Source organism: Panthera pardus, unplaced genomic scaffold (assembly GCF_024362965.1).
Source record: "Panthera pardus isolate Hobbes unplaced genomic scaffold, ASM2436296v1 HiC_scaffold_6, whole genome shotgun sequence".
Taxonomy (NCBI): Eukaryota; Metazoa; Chordata; class Mammalia; order Carnivora; family Felidae; genus Panthera; species Panthera pardus.
Genome location: NW_026526991.1, coordinates 93125679 through 93143221, shown reverse-complemented (window position 1 = coordinate 93143221; position 17543 = coordinate 93125679). Strand labels below are relative to the sequence as shown.

General features: G+C 37.4%; 1 protein-coding gene across 1 annotated transcript in view; it reads right to left on the bottom strand.

The window, feature by feature from the left end:
- The window catches only part of LOC109268649 (histone H4), a 46483-nt gene that overhangs the window by 19307 nt on the left and 9633 nt on the right, over window positions 1-17543 (bottom strand). Inside the window, exon 2 of the mRNA XM_053894974.1 lies at window positions 10065-10220. The gene's annotated coding sequence lies outside the window, so the exon portion shown is untranslated. The remainder of the gene's footprint in view (window positions 1-10064; window positions 10221-17543) is intronic.

Here is a 17543-nt window from a genome sequence, read left to right as displayed (position 1 = left end):
CAATATGAACAAATTTTTACATTAAAAATGAAGGCATAGGGGTGCCTGGGTGGCTCAGTCAGTTAAGTGTCCGACTTCAGCTTGGGTCATGATCTCACAGTTCGTGAGTTCGAGCCCCTCGTCAGACTCTGTGCCAACAGCTCAAAGCCTGGAGTCTGCTTCGGATTCTGTGTCTCCCTCTCTCTCTGCCCCTCCCCTGCTTGCACTCTATCTCTCTCTCAAAAAATAAATACACATTAAAAAACATTTTTTAAATAAAAAAAAGAAATGAAGGCATAACATTGATACAGGATAGAATGGAGATGCAGTAGCCTAAACAACTACAACAGTAGAGAATAGAATAAAATATACTTGAAAAAATTTTGCAAGTTTTAAATAAAAATAAATGGAAGTTATATTTTGCTGTGACAAAGCAGAACCAAAAATCTATCTTTTGTGTTAAGAAAAATAAAGTTTATAATACTAAGACACATTTTCAGCAAATACATAGTAAAGCTGACAAGTTACTTCCTCTCAAAAGTTAAAAAGAATTGATAAAATTTGTCTGCTAGAACTAGAATTAAATATGTGAAAAGGTTTTAAAAAATAATTTTAAAAGAATCCAAGCTTTTAACTTTAGCCAACTATAAAATAGCTCTTTTTTTAAAAGTTTATTTATTTATTTATTTCTGAGAGAGACAGAGTATGAGCAAGGGAGGGGCAGAGAGAGAGAGACACAGAATCTGAAGCAGGTTCCACGCTCCAAGCTGTCAGCGCAGAGTGCACTGCGACTCGAACCTATGAATCAGGAAATCATGACCTGAGCCAAAGTCAGACATTTAATGGACTGAGCCACCCAGGCGCCCCTAAAATAGCTTGGTTCTTACACACACACAAAATAATTTTTAGATGAAGAAATTGGAAAATATATTATTTCAATTATGAAAACTTTGTTAGAAAATTATGAGAAAAAGACTTTAAAAAAGATATTTGACAAAAAGTTGAAGATTTCAATTAAGCCAAACAATTGCCCATGGAATGCAAGACCTCTATAACACCAAAGATCAACTGATTCAAACTTTGAAAAGCTGCAGGAACTTGTCTTTAGCTTCTTATCTGTAGGTGAGCCATGTGATGTAAAAAGCCCTGCCAAATTAACATTCGATGTGTATTTCTCAAAGGACATCCATATTTATGAAGAAAGGTGGTCAATTTATGGCTTAAATGGAAGTCATAACAGAGATTTTGTTTAAGTTTATTGATTTATTTTGAGAGAGAGAGAGAGAGAGGGAGAGCAATTGGGGGGGAGGCAGAGAGACAGGGAGAGAGAGAAAAGCCCAAGTAGGTTCCATGCTGTCAAAGTGGAGCCCAACACGGGACTTGATCTCAGGAACCGTAAGATCATGACCTGAGCCGAAACCAAGATTTGGATGCTTAACTGACTGAGCCACCCGGCAGCCCCAAGATATTTTTAATTTCATATGTCTGCCAAAGAATTTTTGATATGAAATATTAGTTTCTATCACAACAGAGGATGCTCCAACTCTGTTAAGCCAAAAGTCTTGATTTATTGAAATTTTAAGACAAGAAACATGTTTCCCTTCCTGCTTTGTTTCTACCTGTGATGCATACTGAAAACATATATGCCCCAGTTTTCTGAAGCAAACTATGAAAATTGCCATAGATGCATTTAACATTATTCAGGGAATATGTGCAAATGCTATGAGCCATCAAATTGTTTTGGAATTACTGAAAGAAATAGAAGACAATGAATTTAATCATCTTGTGTTCTTCACCAGTGTTTGTTGGTTAAATTGTGGAAGAGTTGTACAAGGATTAACTGCACTGTTAATTCCAATTCAATGTTTTTCTTGAAAGAAAAGGAATGCTTGGCAAATATTCAAAATCCAAACATAAAACTTGGAAGTCTGATCTATGTTTTTTACTGCTATATCACATTGCCTATGAATGAGCTAGATTTGAAGTTATAAGAAAGAAAAAGCTTGTCTGTGAACTAGCTAGACAAGTACAAGAACATATGTTGAAATTGAGTCTTTGCATAATGTAAATCAATAATAATGATTTTATATACTATTTAACATAAATCAATAAGAAGAAGCTTTAAACTATGATTCAGAACACTATGAAAATTAACTATAAAAATTACAAGAAATATTTGAAGGATACCTTGTGGATATTTGTAAATTAAGAGTTGATTTTCAATTTATTCAGTATTTCTTTCAATTCAATGTTAGTAATAGTGGGTTAACAGAGGAGTTAGTGAATTTACTTCTTTTGGATGCAAGTAGTTTTTAAACCGATATGTTTTTCTTTAAAGTTATATCAATTTTGGGGGCACCCAGGTGGCTCAGTCAGTTAAGATTCTGACTTCGGCTTAGGTCATGATCTCATGGTTCATGAGTTTGAGCCCCGCATCGGGCTCTGTGAGGACAGCTCAGAGCCTGGAGCCTGCTTTGGATTCTGTGTCTCCCTCTCTCTGCCCTTCCCCTGCTCATGCTCTGTCTGTCTCTCTCTCTCTCTCTCTCAAAAATAAATAAACATTAAAAAAATTAAAATAAATAAATAAGTATTAAAAAAATTATCAAATTTTTTAAAAGATGAACAAGTGTTTTCAATATAAAAGCACATGATAAACGAACAATTCTTGGCACTGGATTCAGTTATTGGAGAATTGTTAAGTTTGGAACTTGGATATGTGAAACTATGTTTTTCTTTGGTTGTTAAATTCAACCTTCTTATTTTTATTTATTTATTTCTAATTTTATTTATTTATTTATTTATTTATTTATTTATTTATTTATTTATATTTGAGCCAAAATCAAGAGTTGGTTGCCCAACCAACTGAGCCACCCAGGCACCCCAAAACGCAGACTCTTAACTATAGAGAACAAATTAATGGTTACCAGAGTGGGGGGGTGATGGGGCGGTGGGTTAAATAGGTGATAGGGTTTGTTATGATGAGCACAGGGTGATGTATGGAATTGTTGAATCATTATATTGTACACCTGAAGCTAATAGAACACTATGTTAACTATACTGGAATTAAAGAAAAAAGAATAAGAGGGATAAGGAGTCATTTGTACCATTTTCAACAATGAGGAGAAGATTTTTAATAATATTATTGCAAAGTAACTGAATGTGTTTTCCCATAGAACCACATATACTGCTTATTAGCTTATTTTCTTATAGAAATAAAACAGTGGACAATAATGAAACTTCAGCACTTGGTTAAAATGTTTCTCTAGAAGAAACAGCCTTAAAAAAAAAAGTGTAAACCCTAATTCCTCACTGTGGACTCTTTGTGATCACCTCATTTATTTTCCTAATGAATAATTTGTTTCTTTCAGTTGTGTTACAGTCTCTACCCTAAAGTCTAGAAGAACACAGACATTCCCAGGTCAAGAATGAAAGAAACAGGTGACCATCACCATGCCCACTGGCCCAGAATTTTTTAACTCTGTAGAATTTAGTCACCAGGTGGTGCATTGTTAGACACTCCTTGACCCCTCTCCCTCTGGATTTGGACAGGGACGACTTGGTGAGTATATTTTTGTATTTTCTTTTCTTCCACAAATTTGGGGGCATGCAGGGGAATTCATCCCTCCTCGGTTTTTGTTGTGTATCTTTTTTCTATTTGTCCTTCTATTCCTATTCAGTCTATTCTCCAGGCTCCTCTTCATCTGCCCTCCTTTTAGATGTCAAGATTCCAAATTTCCTTGCACAGCTAGCTTGTCTTTTCATTGTGTTCCCACTCAACAATTTCCCTGGGCAATTTCATACCTTTTCATGGTTCCGCCTACCACCCCTCACCATGGATTCTGTCTCTATTGAGGATTCAGACCTATCGTAGCAACAAAACTAAATTTCTTACCTAACCATCGTCTCCTCTTAAATTTCCACAGTCACCCAATCCTCAGTGTTTAAAACTGAACTCATAATTTTCACCACAGATTTAATCTTCCTCCTTGTTTCCTGCAGGGCAGAAATTTGAGATTTATCCCATCCCCATTCCTCCCTCTTTTCTCCACCTGGGATGTCTAGCGTCCATGTTGAACTTTCTAAGAATACATCGCCTCCTCTTATGATTTCCAATTTTAATCATTGGATTAAATTTAGGGGCAGCTAAATTAAATTAAATAAATGTGCTGAGCACATTATCTGGCCTACTTTGACCCTCACAACAACCCTACAAAATAGACGTATTATTCACAAGATGTTAATAAACTTGACAAAGGACATAAAGCTAGTAGGTTGAGGAACCTCCATTTGAATCCACATGAGTTTTATTTCTCACTTCCATTAGCTCTTTTTTGTAAAGGAAGAAAAAGTGACTTTCAAAGTAACCAGTTGCTAGATTCAGTTAACTGATTGTCTTCAAAACAGTTTATGTGTTGTGTGGAGCCAGCCATAAACTAATGGAGAGCCGAGCTGCTCCAGAGAACTGTTAATGCTATCGTGGGAACCACGTATGCGATTTCAAACTTTCTCCTAGCCATGTTAAGAAGTGAAAAAGAAACAGGTGACAGTAATTTTAAGAACGTATCTTATTTAACCCAACGTGTCACCGTTTTATCATTTCAACACTTATCCAGTACAAAAATTACCAAGATGTTTCACATTCACATCAAACACAAACACCTAGTGCTTGAAATCTCTTGTGTATTTTACATTTACAGCCCACCTCAGCCAGGATGCTAACTTTTCCATTTACTTGCTCTGTATGTAGATTCCATAAAATATATAGCTCAAAACTAGTTTAATGGGGCACCTGGGTGGCTCAGTCGGTTAAGCGTTTTGACTCTTTGTTTGAGCTCAGGTCATGATTTCTCAGTGGGTGGGATCGAGCCCTGGGTCAGGCTCTGCACTGACAGCATAGAGTCCGCTTGGGAGCTCTCTCTTTCCCTCTCTCTCCCCTCCCTGCTCGTGCTCACTCTCACCCTCTCATTCTTTCAAAATAAACAAATAAACTAAAAAAAAAAAAAAAAAAAAAAGAGTCTGTGTTTTGGTTTGTCTCTGTTTTTCTTTGTTCATTTGTTGCCCAAATTCCACATTTGAGTGAAATCATATGGTATGTGTCTTTCTCTGGCTGATAAACTCCTACTCTGCCATTTTCCCCAGAAGTCTATTCCTCTGATTCTTTAACACATCTCTGTCTTTTGCTTCTTTTTTTTTTTTTTTTTTTTTTTTTTAACGTTTATTTATTTTTGGGACAGAGAGAGACAGAGCATGAACAGGGGAGGGGCAGAGAGAGAGGGAGACACAGAATCAGAAGCAGGCTCCAGGCTCTGAGCCATCAGCCCAGAGCCCGACGCGGGGCTCGAACCCACGGACAGCGAGATCATGACCTGAGCCAAAGTCGGACGCTTAACCGACTGAGGCACCCAGGCGCCCCTGTCTTTTGCTTTTTGATGTGTTCCATCAATATTTTTTCTCCAAATGCCATCTTAGTTCAAACCTTTATCACCTCATGTGGTTACAAACAGCAGCTTTTGAATTGGTTTGCTAACGTCCTCTAACGTCAGCTTCATTTGTACACAGCTACCTGTATCACTTTTCAAAAATGTAATTAGATTAAATAATCAAAGCAAAATGTATCATTTATAATATGGCTGCTAATTTGCTGAATTCCAGTTATCATAATGTCATTTCTTAAAATAAAGAAATATAGTATGGACATTTGGAAAACCTGAATTGATTTATATATGACCTTGAAGAAATTGCTTAACTTCTGGGCTTTAGTTCCCTCATTTGTAACATAAATTGGTATATATGATCTCTGAAACTTCTCAATTCTGATTTTGAACAAAGTTTTACTAGTCTGCAGGCATTCAGGTCTTTGCATTGTACTCCACATTGTATTTCCTGAGACGTTTTCTCACTCATCAATGATTAAGGAACATTAATCAGTGACAGGCATTATGTTAGACTCTACGTATAGCTAAATTCTCTGCCCAGAGAAACAGGACAGAGCCATCTACCTAAATATTTGTACTACATCAGTACATAATCAAGGCCATACTAGGGGATTTATATACAGCACAATGGAAGGGGGAATGATAAGAAACAAAATCTAACTCTGCCTAGGGAAGCTAAATAAAGAGGATAGGAAACCTTAAGAGAAAATTATAGATATAAGAAGAAAAAAAGAAATGAAAAGCAAAGAGGTCATTGATGACCATAGAATGGAAAAATTCAATGAAGTATTAAATAGAAATCTTACTAAAGTAGGTTGAAAATTAAATATAAACTATTAGGGGCACCTTGGTGGCTCAGTCTGTTGAATGTCCAACTTCAGCTCAGGTCATGATCTAATGGTTTGTGAATTCCAGCCCTGTATCGGGTTTACTGTTGTCAGCACAGAGCCTGCTTCAGGTCCTCTGTCCCCCTTTCTCTCCTTCTGCCCCTCCCCCCATTCACACACTCTCTCGAAAATGAATAAACATTTATAAAAAACCTATAAACTACTAGTTAATGCATTGAGTTAAGTCGATATGCTTATCTCTCTTCCTTCTTCATACTTTTGAAAAAAAAAAAAAAAGGGTACAAACCTCCACAGAAAAACAATAAGGAGAACACAGCTGATCAGACAAATCAACAACATTGGGAAGGTCAAAAGATACAAACTTCCACCTATAAAACAAATAATTGTGGGGATATAACGTACAGCACGGTGGCCATAGCTAGTAATACTGTAGTGAATATTTGAAAGTTGTCAAGAGAGTAGACCTTAAAAGTTCTCATCACAAGAAAAAAAATTTATAACTATGTTAACTAGACTTATTCTGGTAATCATTTCATAATATATACAAATATTGAATCATTATGTTGTACACCTGAAAGTAATATAATATTATGTGACAATTATACTCCAATAAAAAAAGCGAGCAAGGGAACTTACATATGAGACTTGTCCTGGTGGCTGCAAGACAAGTAGCTCTTTACGTTTGCCTACCAGAATCTTGAAAGCTTATACAAAGGCCTTAATGTGTTCAGTCACATAACCAGTCCACATGGTCTCAACAATACATTACTCTCTCAAGGCTGTGTCCTTGAAATGGCTGCTAGGATAGGGATAGTAGGTAGAATGTACATTCCAAGGACAGGGGAAGGAGTAGGGAGACTTCAGTTGCCTGAAGTCAGTGGGCAGTCATGTCCTCTTGGTGACTTCCTCTAACAAGTGTTTTCGAAAAAAATTACACCTTTTTTTTTTTTAATTTTTTTTTTTTTAACGTTTATTTATTTTAGAGACAGAGGGAGACAGAGCATGAACGGGGGAGGGGCAGAGAGAGAGGGAGACACAGAATCGGAAGTAGGCTCCAGGCTCTGAGCCATCAGCCCAGAGCCAGACGCGGGGCTCGAACTCACGGACCGTGAGATCGTGACCTGAGCCGAAGTCGGATGCTTAACTGACTGAACCACCCAGGCACCCCAAAAATTACACCTTTAGATCCTATGATATGTTTAAATACATTGGGACACACTTTGATTTCTTTTTTGTTTTTAATGTTTATTTACTTTTGAGAGAGAGAGAGACAGACAGAGTGTGAGTGGAGGAGGAGCAGAGAGAGAGGGAGACACAGAATCCGAAGCAGGCTCCAGGTTCTGAGCTATCAGCGCAGAGCCCAATGCGGGGCTTGAACACAAGAACTGTGAGATCATGACCTAAGTGGAAGTCAGATGCTTAACCAACTGAGCCACCCAGGTGCCCCGAGACAGAGTTTGATTTCTGTGGGGAAATGTGGGGATCAACCACGACAGGTAATTTTTAACTACAAGGAAAGAAAAAATTTGTCCAAGAAATGTAATCATAGAGTATATGGCTCAGTTAGGAATAATGTTAATGTATGTATAATAATGTAACTACTTGAATACTAACAACCAAAGAATTTTAAATAATTATACTTGATGGATGGGGGTCAGAAAAGTTTATGAGTAGGTAGGAGGGAGGGATATGTGAATTCTCCTCCTCCATGGTAGGAAGTGAATAGGTAACATCCTAAACTTAAAAGTTTAGATACAGCAGTATTAGCATGTTATTTAGAAATACAGAGATGTCACCAGAAGAAAAAGCTGATTTCTGGAAAGCAGAAATTGGGGGGAAGAGAGGAACAGCAGGGATTTCTGCTTTCCAATATACATTTTATGGAACAATTACATTTTAAAACTAAATAAATGTTTTATTTTGATTAAAAAGTTAAAATTAACTTACAAAAATAAACATTGACTAAGAGTAAATGGAGAATTTCTGCTGAAATAAGTTTGCATATTCCCAGTAATCTTCCAGATTCCAAGAAAGTATAGAAAATAAAAAATTAGGGGCGCCTGGGTGGCTCAGTAAGTTAAGCATCCAACTTCAGCTCAGGCCACGATCTCACAGTTCAAGGGTTCGAGCCCCGCATCAGGTGCTGTGCTGACAGTTCAGAGCCTGGAGCCTGCTTCGGATTCTGTGTCTCCCTCTCTCTCTGCCCCTGCCCCGCTCACACTCGGTCTCTCTCTCAAAAATAAATAAATATTTTTAAAAATTTTTAAAAAGAAAAGAAAAATTAAACAACAGTTTTAAAAAGAGCTAAAGAACAAATGACAATCATAAAAAACTGGTAATTGCAAATACGGTTCCAGGACCTAGAGAGAAATTTGAGAGTCAGCTTTATATAAGTGGTAATTTAATCCACTAAGTTGAACAAACTCATTTTAGGCTGAATAATGAATGAGAGGAAAATGAGCCTTTCTGCTAGAAACAGACTCAAGATCCAGAAACTCAAATACTAGGCTAGTGGTGGCATGAAAGGGGAGGTGCGAAGTCCCTAGTGCCTCGCATCTGGTGAGAAACTAGAACCATGAAAAGGGTCACCAAGAGGGGACCTTCTCACTTTTGAAAGAATGCCTGAAAAGAATCATGGCACCTGCTGGGGAAAGTGGCCTGTGTCAAGTCTTGCTCAGAGAGGGAAGAGAGAAAGTGTCAGCCTCCATACTGGACCAGGGCACATTGGCCATTTTTGTTTGTTTGTTTGTTTGTTTTAGTAGGCTTCACTCCAATGGGGAGCCGGACTCAGGGCTTGAACTCATGACCCTGAAATGAAGAACTGAGCTGAGATCAAGAGTCAGACGCTTAACTGACTGAGCTACCCAGGAGGCTCGAAAATTTTTTTCTTTTCTTTTTTCAAGTAAGCTCTACACACTCAGAGTGGGGTTTGAACTCACAACCCCAAGATCAAGAGTCACATGCTTTATCAGCTAAGCCAGCTAGGTGCCCATGTGTAAGATGTGCAATATTTCTACAGAGCATTAAACATAGGCTACCAATTCAGGACCTGGGACTGAACTGAGAAGCCCAGTCAGTGATGTGTATATAACCTTAAAATTATCAGAGATATGGTAAAATTAAACAGTGTATTGAATCACTGACCCAGAATGCCAGGGAGATAAGAAGATGCTGAATCAAGTAGCTTTGGGCCATGAGGGACTGACTGACTGTCCCCATGAGGGACACTTTGTTAGGGGTAAATAACGCAAGCTCCACAGCTCCATTGCCATGATTCAAATCTTGAGTCTGCCCTTTACTGACTATGTGACTTTGGGCCAGTTTTGCTACCTGCCCAAGTCTCAGTTTGCTTAGTTTTCTAAATAAAAATAGCATCTACTTCATAGGATTTTTGTAAACCATCCTTAGAAAAGAGTAGGCAGTCAAATGACATATCTGATAAAAGTTTAGTATCCAAAATATATAAAGAACTTATCAGCTCAACACCAGAAAAAAACAAATAATCCAATTAAATGGGCCAAAGATGTGAACAGACATTTCTCTAAAGAAGACATATAGGTGACCAACAGACACATGAAAAGATGCTCGATGTCACTCATCATCAGGGAAATACAAGTCTAAACCACAATGAGATATCACCAGACACGTGTCAGAATGGCTAAAATCAAGAAGACAAGAAAGAAGTGTTGGCGAGGATGTGGGGAAAAAGGAACACTCGTGTGCTACTGGTAGGACTGCAAACTGATACAGCCACTCTGGAAAACAGTGTAGAAGTTCCTCAAAAAACTAAAAGTAGACTTACCATATGATACAGGGTCGCCTGGGTGGCTCAGATGGATGAGTGTCCAACACCTGATTTCGGCTCAAGCCACGATCTCGCGGTTTGTGGGTTCGAGCCCCACATCAGGCTCTGTGTTGACAGTGCAGAGCCTGCTTAGGATCCTCTCTCTCTCCTTCTCTTTCGAAAATAAATAAATAAACTTTATTAAAGAAATATTACCATATGATCCAGTTATTCCAGTACTGGACATTTACCCAAAGAATGCAAAAACACTAATTTGAAAAGATATGTGCAGCCCATGTTTATTGCAGCATTATAGCCAAATTATGGAGCAGCCAAGTGTCCATCAATAGATGAATGGATAAAGAAGACATGGTGTGTGTGTGTGTGTGTGTGTGTGTGTAATGGAATATTACTTAGTCATAAAAAGGAATGAAATCTTGCCATTTGTAATAATATGAATAAATCTAGAGGGTATAATGCTATGTGAAAAGTCAGTCAGAGAAAGACAAATACCATGTGATTTCACTCATATGTGGAGTTTAAGAAACAATACAAACAGGGGCGCCTGTGTGGCTCAGTCTGTTAAGTTGGCTTAGGACATGATCTCACGGTTCATGGGTTCAAGCCCTGTGTCAGGTTCTGTGCTGACAGCTCAGAGCCTGGAGCCTGCTTTGGATTCTGTGTCTTCCTCTCTCTCTGCTCCTCCCCTGCTCATGCTCTGTCTCTCTCAAAAATAAAATAAACATAAGAAAACCAAAGTGGGAGGCATCACAATCCCAGACTGTAGCTTCTACTACAAAGCTGTAATCATCAAGACAGTATGGTATTGGCACAAAAATGACACATAGACCAATGGAACAGAATAGAGAACCCAGCATTGGACCCATAAATGTATGGCCAACTAATCTTTGACAAAGCAGGAAAGAGTATCCAATGGAAAAAAAGTCTCTTTAGCAAATAGTGGTGGGAGAACTGGACAGCAACATGCAGAAAAATGAAACTAGACCACTTTCTTACACCATTCACAAAAATAAACTCAAAATAGATGAAAGACCTAAATGTGAGACAGGAAACTATCAAAACCCTAGAAGAGGAAGCAGGCAACAACCTCTTTGACCTCAGCCGCAGCAATTTCTTGCTTGACACACCTCCCAAGGCAAGGGAATTAAAAGCAAAAGTGAACTACTGGGACCTCATCAAGATAAAAAGCTTCTGCACTGCAAAGGAAACAATCAACAAAATTAAAAAGCAACATGGAATGGGAAAAGATATTTGCAAGTGACATATTGGATAAAGGGTTAGTATCCAAAATCTATAAAGAATCAACACCTGAAAAACAAATAATCCAGTGAAGAAATGGGCAGAAGACATGAATAGAAACTTTTCCAAAGAAGACATCCAGATGGCCAACAGACACATGAAAAGATGCTCAACATTACTCATCATTAGAGAAATACAAATCAAAACCACACTGAGATACCACCTCACACAGGTCAGAGTGGCTAAAATTAACAACTCAGGAAAACAGATGCTGGTGAGGATGTGGAGAAACGGGAACCCTCTAGCACTGTTGGTAGGAATTCGAACTTGCGCAGCAGTTCTGGAAAACAGTGTGAGGTTCCTCAAAAAATTAAAACTAGAACTACCCTACGACCCAGTAATAGCACTACTAGGAATTTATCCAAAGGATACAGGAGTGCTGATTCATAGGAGCATATGTACACCAATGTTTATAGCAGCACTTTCAACAATAGCCAAATTATGGAAAAAGCCTAAATGTCCATCAACTGATGAATGGATAAAGATGTGGTTTAGATATACAATGGAATACTACTTGGCAATGAGAAAGAATGACATCATGCCATTTGCAGCAATGTGGATGGACTGGAAGGTATTATGCTAATTAAATAAGTCAGTCAGAGAAAGACAGATATCACATGTTTTCACTCATATGTGGATCTTAAGAAACTTACCAGAAGACCATGGGGGAAGGTAAGGGTAAAAAAAATAGTTACAAACAGAGAGGGAGGGAGGCAAACCATAAGAGACTCTTAAATACAGAGAATAAACTGAGGGCTGATGGGGGGGGGGGGGGGTGTGGAGAGGGGAAAATGGGTGATGGGCATTGAGGAGAGCACTTGCTGGGATGAGCACCGGGTGTTGTATGTAAGTGATGAACCACAGGAATCCACCCCCAAAACCAAGAGCACACTTCACACACTGTATGCTAGCCAATTTGACAACAAATTATATTTAAAAAAATAAATAAACACGAAATTTTTTTTTAAAAAAGAAACAATAGAAACAAAGAAAAAAAAAGAGACAAACCAAAAAACAAACTGTTAACTATAGAGAACAAACTGATGGTTACTAGAAGGGAGATGGGGAGGGGAGGTGAAATAGGTAATGGGGGTTAAGAAAGGCACTTGTGATGAGCATCATGTGTTGTATGGAAGTGTTGAATCACTATATTGTACACCTGAAACTAATTTTGCACTGTATGTTAACTACGTTGAAATTAAAATTTAAAAATCTTTTATTATACTTTCTTTGGATTAATTCCATTTTTCCTAATATTTTAAGTTGAATACTTAGCTCATTAATTGTCACTCTTTTTTCTCATGAAGAAACTTATGTATAAATATTTCAGCCTATAAATTTTCCTCTAAGTAGTACTTTGGATGCATTTCAGCTATGCTTTGTTCTCTATACGGTACAACTATCTTTATAAAGGGTAAAATGGAACAGGCCGCTTTCTAGATTAAAATCTTTTATTGATTTTCAATTACACTTACAAGAAAACCCCCAATCTTTTTGGAGCTAGTGTGCCACCCTCTCCAGCCTCATCCTGTCCCACTCTCTTCCTCCTTCATGGCGGCTTAGCCACACCAGCTTCCACTCTTTCTTAGATGTGCCACATTCTTTCCCCTTAAGTCTCATTTCTGTTCTTTAGCACTAGGCTTAACTGCTATATCCATGAGAAGTCCCTAACCACTCTAAGTTAGCTCCCTAAGTCCACAGGGAAATAGTCTTTATCACATCCCTTATCTCCTTCATAACATTTATCACAATTGTATATATTTATGTTTAGTAACGTGGTTTTTTTCTGTCTTTCCAACTAAATTGTAACTTGCATGAGGAAATAGCTAGCAAACAGACTGAAATTAATGGAGTAATAATAGTAACATTAATTGCATAGAATATCAACACTATAACAAGGCATGTGAATACTGAGATTAAATACATACTTTTTCTTAAATTATTGAAGACTGTTCAAGTTATCTAAATCTGTTATAATAGAGATAACATATATAGTAGAGATAACATATATAATAGAGATAAAAATGGATTTTTTGCCCCAAGAATATTTTTTTTTTCTGAAAGATTAAATTCTGCTATCATTGTCTGGGATTCCACTTGCCACCATCATCGGATGAGGCACCAACCAGAACCATAGATCCTTCTTATCCTTCTTTCTAGTCAGAGCACCAAACTGTTGGTTGGTGATGGCCATAGAGTCCACAGTGGAGGCCACATGCAAATCCACCAACCTCCACAGATCCACTTCCTGCTGTGTTCAGTCAAGCCCTTGTTATAGTCAAGAAAGGACCACTGACAGCTTTCTCAGGCTTGGAGACTTTTTTTCCAGATATTACAAGATATATAAAGGTAGCCATAAGCTAAGATATGCAATGTAATGTGATTATTTCACACCATGGAATTATCTCTAACTTTTGTACTTTTGCCTTGTCTATAAATGATACTTTTGAGGATTTATTTAAAGGTCAAGTGTTGATGGCTCATATATTAAAGGAATTTATTAAGTAGCAAAAGTCCTTGAGACACAGAGAGAATACTTAAAACTTGAATCAAAATCTCTGAAAGAACTGGAAAAAGATGATAGACTGTGTAAAAACTATCGTTGAAATATTAAAAATAACAGAGGAAGAAAAGAAAATAGAAAAGAAATTTGCCATATTCTATTCAATGAACAAAGCACTAAGGAACAAAAAAAAATACATGAAATATACAATTTAAGCGATGATGTTTTAACTTTTGAATAAAGCAATTTTTATTTTTAGTAAAATGTGAAAAACTGTATGTTATTACCATGATCACTTAAAGTTATTGACATATTTTATATTATTTTCCAAGATTTGATACAATCCATCAATATGTATTTTATTTTACTAAAAACTTACAGACAACTGACCAAAAACCTGGCTCATGTGGTATATACTAGAAGCAGTAAAATTGTTTGGCAAATACATTGAAACACCTCCGAATACATACAAAAGTTACAACTGTTCTTTGATAAGTCTCCTTAGATATTTAAAATGTGGATAGTTATCAGGCCATTTCAGTTTAAAATTATTCATGAGAGAGAGCCAAAGCATAAGAGATTCTTAAAAACTGAGAACAAACTGAGGGTTGATGGGGGGTGGGAGGGAGGGGAGGGTAGGTGATTGGTATTGAAGAGGGCATCTTTTGGGATGAGCACTCGGTGCTGTATGGAAACCAATTTGACAATAAATTTCATATATTAAAAAATAAAAAAAAATTATTCATGAGAGAAGCATCACAAAGCAGAAAATGAATGTCCTCAAATACATCCGCATGTCGTAGTCCCTGTCTTCCCTTTTCAGCCCCTCGTTGATGACTGTGCATCAGGAGTCTGGGGACTGTCGTGCTATCAAGTGAACTCATCCTCCAGGCCCTCAGCCTTTGTCTAATCTGCTCTCCTGCCTTTGCTCCACCCACTTCACCTTGTGAATGGTACCACCAGGGGTGCCCTGCCAAGTGTGAGAATCCCTCTACCATCTCTTCACCGCCTTGACCTGACTATCACCAGGTCCAGTCAAATCTAGCTTGTTAATGTAGCATTAATTTACCCTTTCGCATCCATTTTCCACCCTTCCTTCCCTGGTTCTTACCTTTCTCTTGGGTGATGACATCATATTTACTGTAGTAACCTCCCATCTTGACACTCTCAAATTCACTTGTGATTGCTTCCCAAAGGATCTTTTTAAAATACACATTTGACTAGAGGACCCTCTCTGATTATTCATAAATAACTTGCAAATTATTTCAGCTGAAAACCCAAATTTCTTAACCGTCATGATATAGTCTTTTCCTGTACTAGTCCAGTCGCTCAGGTCCCACCATTGGAGACTAGATTGGAGACAGAGTACATATCCTCTAGAATATTTTTCCTCATTCTTCCCAGCAAAATTTATTATGCTTTGTGCTTCTGAATAGCTGTACTTTTTTCATATTTCTGGAGTCATATTTCTAAAACAGTTTAGTAAGTACTCATTTTTATAATATATAATGTTACAGACCCTGAGACCCGTGACTTTGTTTCCCTGGAGTCTAAGATCATGCTTGCCACACATGAAATGCACAATCAGGGTGTAAATTATAATGTATTGCAAGAATGATAGCCCCACCCCTTCTTCTCTTCCTCTGAGTCAGTACCTGGGATTTTCCCAGACCTGAACACTGCAGTGCAGTTTCCGGCAATGGTATATGGCAATGAAACATCATAACAATGGCATTATTTCATTATCAGGAACTATTTTCCCAACAATAATCATAAGTCTCCCCACAGTTTTCTAAATAATTTATTTTTAGATATATATACATTAAAGGTTTATTTTTTGATATTCTATCAGTTCTGTCTTTAAATATTCCAAAGGATTAAGCACTTAGGCATGTTGGGAATGGCAGGGATGAATTCCTTAGTGGAATATAAATTTGGTAAATTATAGAGTGGTCATATAACCTGTATCATCATGACTTCAAGTTTGCTTTTTGATTTTTCAGTAAGCCTCTCATAAAAAACAAAGCTTTAATCGTACTATATTGAACAGCCTCATCCCAGACCTCTGTAGATTTCATGGCATTACCCCCCAAAATTGTATGGCTGTAGTACCTCCATTGACTCCACTGATAAGCCACAAGTCCTCTTTTAAGATTTCCTGTAAACAATCTGCCCATGAACAAACACCTCTTTGTTTTAGAGGAAATTTATTTTTTTAATATTTATTTATTTATTTATTTATTTATTTATTTTAAGTTTATTTATCTCAAAGAGAGAGAGAGAGAACACGAGCAGGGGAAGGGCAGAGAGAGAGGGAGAGCAGGCTCGGTGCTATCAGCACAGAGTCTGGGGCGGGGCTTGATCTCAGGAACCAGGAGATCATGACCTGAGATGAAACCAAGAGTTGGTCTCTCAACCAACTGCACCATTCAGGTGCCCCTAGAGGAAATTTCTTGAGTCAATATGCACAAGTATTATTCTTCATTATTTAGCCACGTCCCATTAAGTTCTGTTTTACTTAGGTGAGAAGACAGATCAGTGTTAACATTTTGATTTTCCTACAGCTTCACTCGACTAAAAATGAAGCATACATACATACATACACACCCGAATCTAGTCAGGAAAAAATGCTCTCTTCTGATCATGGATACCCATCCTCATTGGACTATCATAATAGTAAGGAATTATTTTGTATTGCATTAATAAGCCTTTAAATGTTTTGGATTTGTTCAGTATCAACATTTGTAATAGAAAATGTTATTCAGTTATAATTTATCATAAGGGTCAGTTTGGAGGAAGAAAATAATGTGCTAATTTGGAAAGTGCACTTGTGAATAATATTATCCATTTAAACCAGATAAAAGAAGACAAGATGGATGGAATGTTGAAAAACACTCGCATTTGAAAAGATGAGCAAGGAAATAAAGATAATAAAAGAGATTGCACAAAAGTAGAGAATACTAACATGGTTGTGAAAGACAAAAGACTCATGTTTCCAGAAAAAGACAATTGTTAACTGTGCAAAATGCTACAGGCAAAGCAAACCAAAGCATTCCTATCCCCTGCTTCTCAGGCACACCTACTCTTCCTTTCATCACGATTACATAGCCACATGGAAAAATAAGATTTTTGATGTGACTCCCTGAAATGTTCCACCTTTCCCTTTATCCCTTTTGCAAGATTAAATGTTCTAAGACCCCCACACCTACTCAAATCAAACACATAATTTGCTATTTGGAGGGGCAAATATTTTATTGAATTCTGAGGTCAAAACACTAACCAATATTTATTTTATTATATTCACATAACTCAATATCATGTTTCAGGTCTTATGGCTTTTTAGTTAAAACTGTGTAATTTTTAAAGTCTATAAGTATGTTCAAATTTTGGTTTTCTTCAAAACTAAAATAAAGGAGTGCTTAGGTGGCTCAGTCAGTTGTGTCCGACTCTTGATTTCAGCTCAGGTCATGACCTCACAATTCATGAGATTGAGCTCTGCACTGACATTTTGGAGCCTGCTTGGGATTCTCTGTCTCTGTCTCTGTCCCTCCCCTGTTTGTGCTCTCGCACTCTCTCTCTCTCTCTCTCTCTCTCAAAATAAATAAACATTTAAAAAATTAAAATAAAAAGGAAAAGGAGAAATTGGAAAAATATAGATGAAAAAATTGGCATAC